The following is an 8,874-nucleotide window of genomic DNA, read 5'->3' on the forward strand; positions in this document are numbered from 1 at the left end:
GCAGAGATTAATTATCTCACAAATATTTTGGAGAATCAAGCAGTTCACCCATTTGTGCTGCTCCATTTCCCGTGTTTTCAGCTGAAAGAGCAGGCTGCTGTCTAAATTGATGGCATCCTTTTCAGCTGAGACCAGCTTAATCTATTTTGTGTTCTTCAAAAAAGGAGCTGCCTTTGTTGTCCCTTGTATGTGCCACAATTCTCTATTGAAACAAAGCACTGGAGAACAGCATTGGCTTGACAGTGCCCGAGACTGGAGTCCTCAGGTCTGGCAAGGCAGCAGCAGCAGGAGCATTTAAGGTGTCCTACTGCTGCCAATTCCACAGGATAAGCTGATGCCAGTCATTAATTGTATATACTTAATTAAACTTCTACAAGGCACAAATCAAATATGCAGGTGAATTCAAATCACATCATCATAAGGAAGGAAACAACATTTTAAAAAGTTAAAATCAACAAACAACCAATATTTCTAAAAGGAAAGGGAGACAGATGGCCAGGCTTCCTGTTGGTAACTCTCACTGTTCTGTCTGCTTTAGCAGTGCTTGCTAACTTATTGGTAATGATGCTTTTTAGTGATTCCTACCCATGAGTGTCCACTTTTCTCCATGAGGGTCTCTCTGTCATCACAAAGACAGTTTAGCTGCCTGTGGAGCAGCTGCTGAGCTGCTCCAGGTTATGGCCTTGCATATTCAGATAAATTGCCACTCATTTCTCTTAATATATTGTGCTGTAATTTGAAAAATCCTGAAAATCAACCCTTTTCATCAGCATTCTGAAGTTAAAACTGTATTTTAAAAACAGTAACAGATTTGCATCTGAGCAGAAATGTTGCTTTTACTCATTCAAATATTCAGTTCAGCTGCCTTGGACTGCCCCAGCCTAAACTAGAGTGGAATCAATATTTATTTTGTTTCACATAATGACAGAATTAGCTACGTTTGTTCAAACTTCTTTGATTTACTACCTGATCTTATTATTCAGAATTCAGTCTGTCTCTTCCTTCTGTGTTTTTTTGAGCTCAGAAGGGGCAGAACTGAACAACTTAGATCTAGTTCCAAGGAAAAGGAGAGTAAGTTATGGAAGCTGTGTGCTTCTGCCCCAAACAAAATGCAAATGGTCTAGTACTAGCATAATGATAATTTAGCTGCCTGTAAACCATTAAATCACTACTTTTTTGCTGTGGTTGGCCACCAGTGCAACACCATATGGTGGATGGTGCTCACTAGCTTGTGTTTAGGTTCCCTGTTCACAGTTCTGTGACTCTGGTTCCTCTTTAGCTGACTGCAATTCCTCCTTCCCATTTCCCCATTCCTTGAGTGATAGGAGAGGTACAAAAGAAACATGGTACAAGGAAACAGAATATCCTATGTCCATGGCATTGGCAGTCTCCTGCCAAAGCTTTCTGTGGCAAGCCCAAAAAAAACCCATTTCTAAATGTTCAGTTTGCCTCCATAATCTTGCCTTGTAATTGCTTAGGGTGCTCAGTTCCCTCTTGGCACAGCACATGAAGGGACCATTAAATGCCTAATACCATCAGGTGTGCTTGTCCACACTCTGCCTGACTCTCATCTAATCTGTTCTCATTATCTTTGCATGTATTCCTGAATGTCTTCATTCTGAGGCATGTCTCTCAAAATGAATTGTATTAGTTCCCTACATTTCTTCAGTACATACAGGGAGAGCATCTCTGTTTTGGCAGTCCACAGGGAATTTGCTATTTAAATTAGAAGGAATCACAGGGAACTTTGGGGGAACAGACTAAGAAGGAACTAAATAGCACTCAAGGCTGAAAAAAGATACAAGTTCAGGGGATGGGAAAAAGTGGCTATTTGGATAAGCATATCTTACAGTAGTTTAGAGCATAAACTGCAAATCTGCAGAACATCAGGAGTCAGCCTAACCCATCTCCCCATCAGACCTTAAATGACAGTGATAGTCTCCACTCTTAGCTGTGTGTTAAAAGACTGTGCATCTGATTTATAAAAAGGATATGGATGCCTGCATATATCAGAACAAATACAGATGCCTCTGAGTAGTTGTAAACTGCCTTCCATTTTCACAAAGCATTTGGAAATTCAGATGTTTAATAAAATTCCCTCTTTTTAGTTATATAATCTTGACTTTTCATTAGTAGCTACCTTTACAGGACAATTTTACTATTGTGGTGGAGATAACTGTCAAGTAATATGATATGATATAAGAATTATTGAGAAAGACTTAATCTAAGGTGTAGATATCTTATTCTATTCTGACATCTAGTTCCCTCAAGATCATGAAAACCTATTGTTTTAAGCAAGGGAAAAGACACAGTTCCACATGAAAAGTGACCAAACCAATGGCACTAAGTGAAGGGAACCCTAGAAGTACAATCAAACACCTAGGGTGAGTTTTGTTCATTTTAAAGAGTCACAATTATTTATCAGCTTTCTTTTGGGAACAGTTTTTGCACAGTCTGTTCAAACACTCTGCCTGTCCCAAACATGGTGTTTACACAATTACATTGCTCAATTGTGTGTCTGATGTTGCATACCTTGGTATTCCCCAGAGTATACTTAGGGAATTGTCTTAAAATGTAATAATCACTAGAAGAAAATGTTCCTTCTCTTTAAACTCCAAGAATTTGCAATAGCTGATTTGTTTCTTAAGTTGCCTGGATGTCTGATCCAGGAAAGGGTTTTTGTGAGTCAGCTACAACAGTTAAGTGTTAAGAGTTTTAACTGAAATATGTCAAACATTTCTGCCAAGTCATCTGATAAATGTCCCTGTTCAGCTGTAAAGAACTCTGTAAAAGATGCAGTCTAGAACAGTACAAATACACTAGGCTTTTTATTAACACCTTTTTCTTATTTTAATTAAGCAGTAAAAATTCAACTGACTTAAGCTGAACTCAAGCACAACCAGCCCTCTTCATACCCTTGTATTTAGCCTCCTCTTGAGATGCTGTTCTCACCCAGAAATTGTAGAGCTCTTGTCATACTTAAAATCTTCTCAAAAGTATATAAAAGGATTGAGCTTCTAAGTAAAACACAAGCAACAGTCTCTTTCACAATACAGTTTATATGTTATACACCCTTAGGAGTAACAACACTTATTAGAACCAGTATGTCTAGGGACATGAACCAGGAAAATACAGAATTAAGCAAATGTCATTATTATGTAATTTCTTCTTTCTCCTCTACATTCTGAGAAATTGCAGGAGATTGGGAGAATTTTAATGTAACACATGTAGTGCACCAAACTACATTATTAGATTGGATATTAATTAATGTAGTCTAATAACTATATTATTAGACTGGATATTTCAGCAGAGTGCTGTAATATAATCTATTTTACAGTATGGAGAACTGAGAATAGTCATGAGATAATGTCATCAAGACAAAATACAGGTGAACTGGAGTTGCAACAGGCAGGAGAGTATAGATGCAAATAGTTTCTACAGAAGCTCCCTTGTCATGCTGGGCAGTTACATTTCACTTTAACTGACAGCTCTCTTAAAAAAGTGGAAGTGGGAAAAGTCTTGGGGCAGTAAAAAAGGAGTGTGCACTTGAGCTCCTTGGGATATGTACCTTGTATGCTAACTGTCTGTAAATGTCAGATTGTGCTTAACTTCACTGACCAAGCCATGAGAGGACATCTATGGTAACTATGTTTGGTTTTACAGAATTGCCTCAAAAAGTAAATATGAAAGATTTTTCTCTTGACAAGCGTTTGACATACACTGTGGAAGAGTTGAAACTGGCAGGGCTATATATCGCTATGCAGTTTTCTCTGAAGCTTGTCTCTCTTCCCTCAGTTTTTTGGATGCAGCAGGAGTGTCATTCCAGTCGAATGAAAAGGTGAAATGAGTTCACTGTGCACCTGCAAAATATGTACATTGATAAACACACCTGCCACTATTGCTACCAGCACAGAGCACAACTGGTTTGACTACCAGAAGTAATCAGAAGAAACAGATGCATCTCATTCCATTTGCTGAGGCAAAAAGCTTTGTCAGCTTTGAACAGAGGGATGCACAAACTTATCTGTGCATATAGCTAACAATTTAGAAAGTATTTTTCTTCAATGCAAAATTGGTATACAGAAAATTCAGGTCTGAAGTTACTAAGTACAGCAATAATAAAAATATATCACTGATAACTGCTTTGGAGCACCAGTGGAAGGCTTAGTGGAGTTACAGCAGTTTCATTGAGGAGTCTATATATATTTTTAAATATACCATGGATAAGGACTTAGTACTTAATTCTCAGTGAACATCTCTTGTTCAGATACATATTTACTTTTAAGTTCTGGCATTTCTAAGATTTCAGATCATCTTATTGACTGAAAGCTGAAGTAGTTGAGCTCCTTGTACACTTTCTCTCTTTAATAGGAGAGAGTTGACCACCATGTAAAAAAAAATCTGCATTTCTTGTATGTTTAAAGACAGAACATACTGCCCACTAACCTTTTCTGTATAAAAAAGGTCAACTTCTGGTTGGAGATCCCAAAATTAGAGGTTTCATTCATGGCCAACGCTCTCTCTTATATTTTTTCCCTATTATCACTCCTATCCTTGTGTAACCTTTCAAATCCAGGCTGATCCTCGCCAATGGCTTGAGGTACTGCAGGCTGCTTTGTAATGCTGAGCTCTGAGACCTGGGCCTTTCTTCTTCTGTGGCACTGAGGCTGCCAAGCTGAGCTCATAGTGCTGTAAGCTGGTAGTGCATGGATGGACTGAGGGATGAATGCAGTGCCTTTTCCCAGGGACTCTGCTGACATTGTAAAAGTAACACAATGCTTAAGTAGGTCTTAGAGAAATTGTCTACTTTAGGGAAACTTCTTGGGCCATTCCATATCAACAAACTCCTCCCAGAGCATGAATTACTTGGTGTTGAATGACATGTTCATGAATGTGTGTATAGGCTTGTTTTGTTGTTTTTTCCCCCTCTAGTGAAAAAATGACTAATCCAGAGGTTATCTCAAGGGCTTATGCCTTTTTCCCCCTTTTATTGCCTCAACAGCTTCTTCTGAGTCCATGATTCAGCTGTGGATGTCCCACACCCATCCTAAACCTAGGGCAGGCAAAACCCCACCTCTTCTGTAGGCGGTGTCATTTTGTACAGGGGTACAGAACAAAAAGGTGTTCTAATACATTTGTGTCAATCACATCTTAATAGTGGCTGAACTGGAGAGAGCAAGAATACCTGGAACACGCCTTATTCAACAGGTGTTTCCTTCTGTTTAAACCTTTCAAGTAGTACCATGAAATGAAGAGCCTTGAAAAAATTAGTTTATTACTTTTTCATTTATCTAGAAAGCAAAGGCTTCTTTATGTCTATTTTCTCAAAGCCTAGTATTATGGTAATGTTCTTCTGTTGCCTTCAGAAGCAGTGAGGTGAATTAAGAATTGTAGCTTAAAGCTGTGTCACTTTAAAATGAAAAATAAACAAAAATAATACCACAACTTTTTCTGCTATTTAGTCAGTAAAGGAATAGCACAGACATGTACTACAGCACTGCACGTCCTGCCAGGACTGGGAACTTTCTTGTGTTTCTATAAAACTTCTTTGAAATGTTTCAAAATTCTTCCTACAGTTTAGGTTGAACACTGTACCTTCTCTCAGATGTATGTATAGGGGCTACTTGCCATTAAGAATTTTCTGCATCTGATACCTACATCTCAGGGGCTCTCATGCTATATTAGGTAATTCTCTACAACCTGTTGCAGGACTCCACTCAAAGAAAGAAGATTTATCAGAAGAGTCTTTTCTTCGCATAGCCTGTGTGCAGGTTGCCTAAGAGTGTAGTGTTTGTCCTGAGAACATGTTCCCCCTGTAGTCTCCCATGGGACCACTCTGTAATGGAACTCTGAGACACCTCGTTTTGAAGACCTCTCTGCAAGTTTACAGTACTTTGGGAACTTTATTTTGTATTACACTGTAAAATGGCTTTAAAACTGTGTTTCCTGAAAATGCCAATGTGCAGAATTCTGGAAATGCGGGCCTTTGTTGACAGGAGGTGTCACACTGAGCTGGCATCTCACTTATGCTTACAGATGCACTTGGTTTTGTGGGCAGGACAGCTCATGGAATAGCAAAGGCTGCTGCTTTGGCTCAACAACAATTAGAATACTTCCAACTACTGCATTGTAGATCTGCTGGTATTTTTACTGATATAAATTTTCTTCAGTGTCACAACATATTACTTTCAAAATCCTGTTCCCTAACTTTTCTTCTCAGCACTACTACTTACCAGAATGAATCATATGGTTAAATTAGATATAGTTTTTGAAAAGATGCCAGTGGTTCACTTCAGCAAATGAGAAACAGTGACTTCACAATCTGATAGTGCACTATGTGACTGCTGCTTTTTATGAAGATTGCCATCCTTCCAAGGGAAGGAGAGATTGCATGCAGAGCACTGGTAGGAGCTTAGCATGCTTATTGTAAGAAAAGACTCCTGTTGCACAAAAATAAGGTGTGACTTAGCTATTCCTCTGCTTTGCAAAAGACAAGGCTCTCAATAGTTTCCAAATCATACCACTACATCTCTAGCATCCCCAGTTAAATCTTCATTCACACACATACTTTAAAACTAATTTGGAACTTTTTTTGAGAAATAAGTTGTGAGGTGATGACAAATATTACTTATCAGATTCCAGTTGAGGTCAATTTTTTACTGTGAAGCTCAACAATTAGGATCAAATAAATGACCAATGGGCTCACTATTGTTCCTTACAAGTGACTGGGATACAAGGAAACATTCTAGGAAAATCTGAAGCCTACTACAGGGGATTTAGTATCCGTTTGGCAGCATTCAGCAGTGTGGAAAGTTTTAGGTAACTGTGACTGAAATTCCTCCCAGCTATATCCAGAACTTCAGTAAACAATGTGAATGGAAATTCAGTCAAGACCTGTGTTTGTTCCCTACAGACTGCCTCCACAGCAGCAGACAGCTAAATGTGGGTATGCATGAGTTAATCCAGAAACCTGTATACAGATTATTCACAGGGGGGAAATTTAACTCCATTACCAAACTATTGAACTGCCACAACAGCTGTTTATGTTGCACTAATACCAGAAACCTAAGGCTGAGATCCCATTGCAACTAGTGCAATCACTGCCCCAGGAAAATTGCAAGCTATTTTCTAGACAAAGTACACAAAGGGCATAAAATAAATTAACAATGGTGAGAATAAAAGCAAAACAAACAGTAATAACACCTGGGTGACTTTTATGAACTGCTTCTCATCAGTAGGCATTACTGGGGTTGGTCCTTTGTTGTCAAACAGTCCACAGTGTGTTTATCTTCAGACCCATTTCTCTAGGGAGACACTGTTACCCCTGGTTTATATATGGGGAGCTATGACTCAAAGAAGCACCAATATTGCATGTGAGGTAAGGAACTGAGCCTAAGTCCCACTGCTTGCGCAGTACAGCCTGTCCCCTGAGAACTTCCTGCAAATTGCTTACTTAATGGAAAGGTACCATTTTGAAGTATCATGGGAGAAACGGGTCCCTAGAAGAGGTTTGAAAAAGGGTAAGAGCTTTATAAATTTTCATGGGATTTTATTTCACATAGGTAACAAACATCTGAGGAAGAAATGAACAAATAAATCAACATTGATAGACCAAATGTCATTATCAAAGTATCAGTCATCACATAGATCCCAGCAATCCACTTCAGGACTTCCAAAGAGCTGGTCAGTGCCAGTCAGTGGCAAAAGCCGATCATGAAAGTAGGTCCTGTGTGACAACTGAGCAGGCTTCAACAGCGTGAGATACTTCATGTCACAGAGGAAAAGTTGGAATTAATCTGAGTAGGTCATCTAGCCCATCACCTTGCCCTGAGCAGAACTGCTTATAATGGTATGTCTGACAGATGTATGTTGTCCGTTCTTAACGCTGTCTAATGAAGGTGACTTTGTTCTCTACTTAGGCAGACTACAACAGTTTTTCATTTTCACTGCCATTAGAAAGTAGTGCTAATACTGAACTTATATCTTGCAGCTTGAGCTCATTACTTCTCACCAACCTAGCTGGGACACGAAGGGCAGATTGATTGCGTCCTTTCACTCCGTAGCAGTCTTTTACATATTTGAAGACTGATAACCTATCTTCCTTAGTCTTTTGTAAGGGACTCGGTTTGTTAAGTGTTTTTTCATTCCCTGATGGAAAAAAATCATCTTCTCATCTGTTCTACTTTAACACATTTACAGTTTTCACATCCTTTCCTTTGTGGAAATCCAAAGCATTCTGGTGCATCAAGGTAAATTCACAGCAGAAAGCAACTGGGGTTGGCATCAAATCTTTATCTCCCCTTAAATCCCAATTCCTCTCCCTCTTCAAAGTGATGCTACAAAGTGAATCCCAGATGTTCCCAAAGGTCCCAAATACGATCAGGATTGTCAGTTTTTGCAAGGACTGGCCCAACGATGGGTGTCCCAGATAGAGCAGGGGGGATGCATTGCCCGAAGTGGTAAGCACTCATTTCCTGGTGCGGGCTGAGCAAGGGAGCAGATCCCGGGGAGCAGGATCCTCCCTGCCAGGACAGCCTGGTGGCACAGGCAGAGAGAGGCACCCGGCTCAGCAGGCCGCACTCACCGGGGCCTTGTGGCCCTATCAACAGCCATGATAAAATCTGCAACACCTGTAGATTATTTGCCACCTCATCGACCTATTTCTTAAGTAACCCGCCTATGCTATTGTCATTAATTAGCATTTCATCATTAACTTGGGCAATCCACATCTCTAAAGGACACCTTTGTGTTCTCTCAAGTTTGTTCAGCGACCCAGAGGGGCTGTAATTACAGCACCGGAGGCGGGAAATCTTTAATAAACGCTTCCTCTCTCTCTCTGTCTCCGGTTTGCCCACCGAGCCCAGCGCTGCCGAG

The sequence above is a fragment of the Geospiza fortis genome, unplaced genomic scaffold, assembly GCF_000277835.1.
Source record: "Geospiza fortis unplaced genomic scaffold, GeoFor_1.0 scaffold112, whole genome shotgun sequence".
Classification (NCBI taxonomy): Eukaryota; Metazoa; Chordata; class Aves; order Passeriformes; family Thraupidae; genus Geospiza; species Geospiza fortis.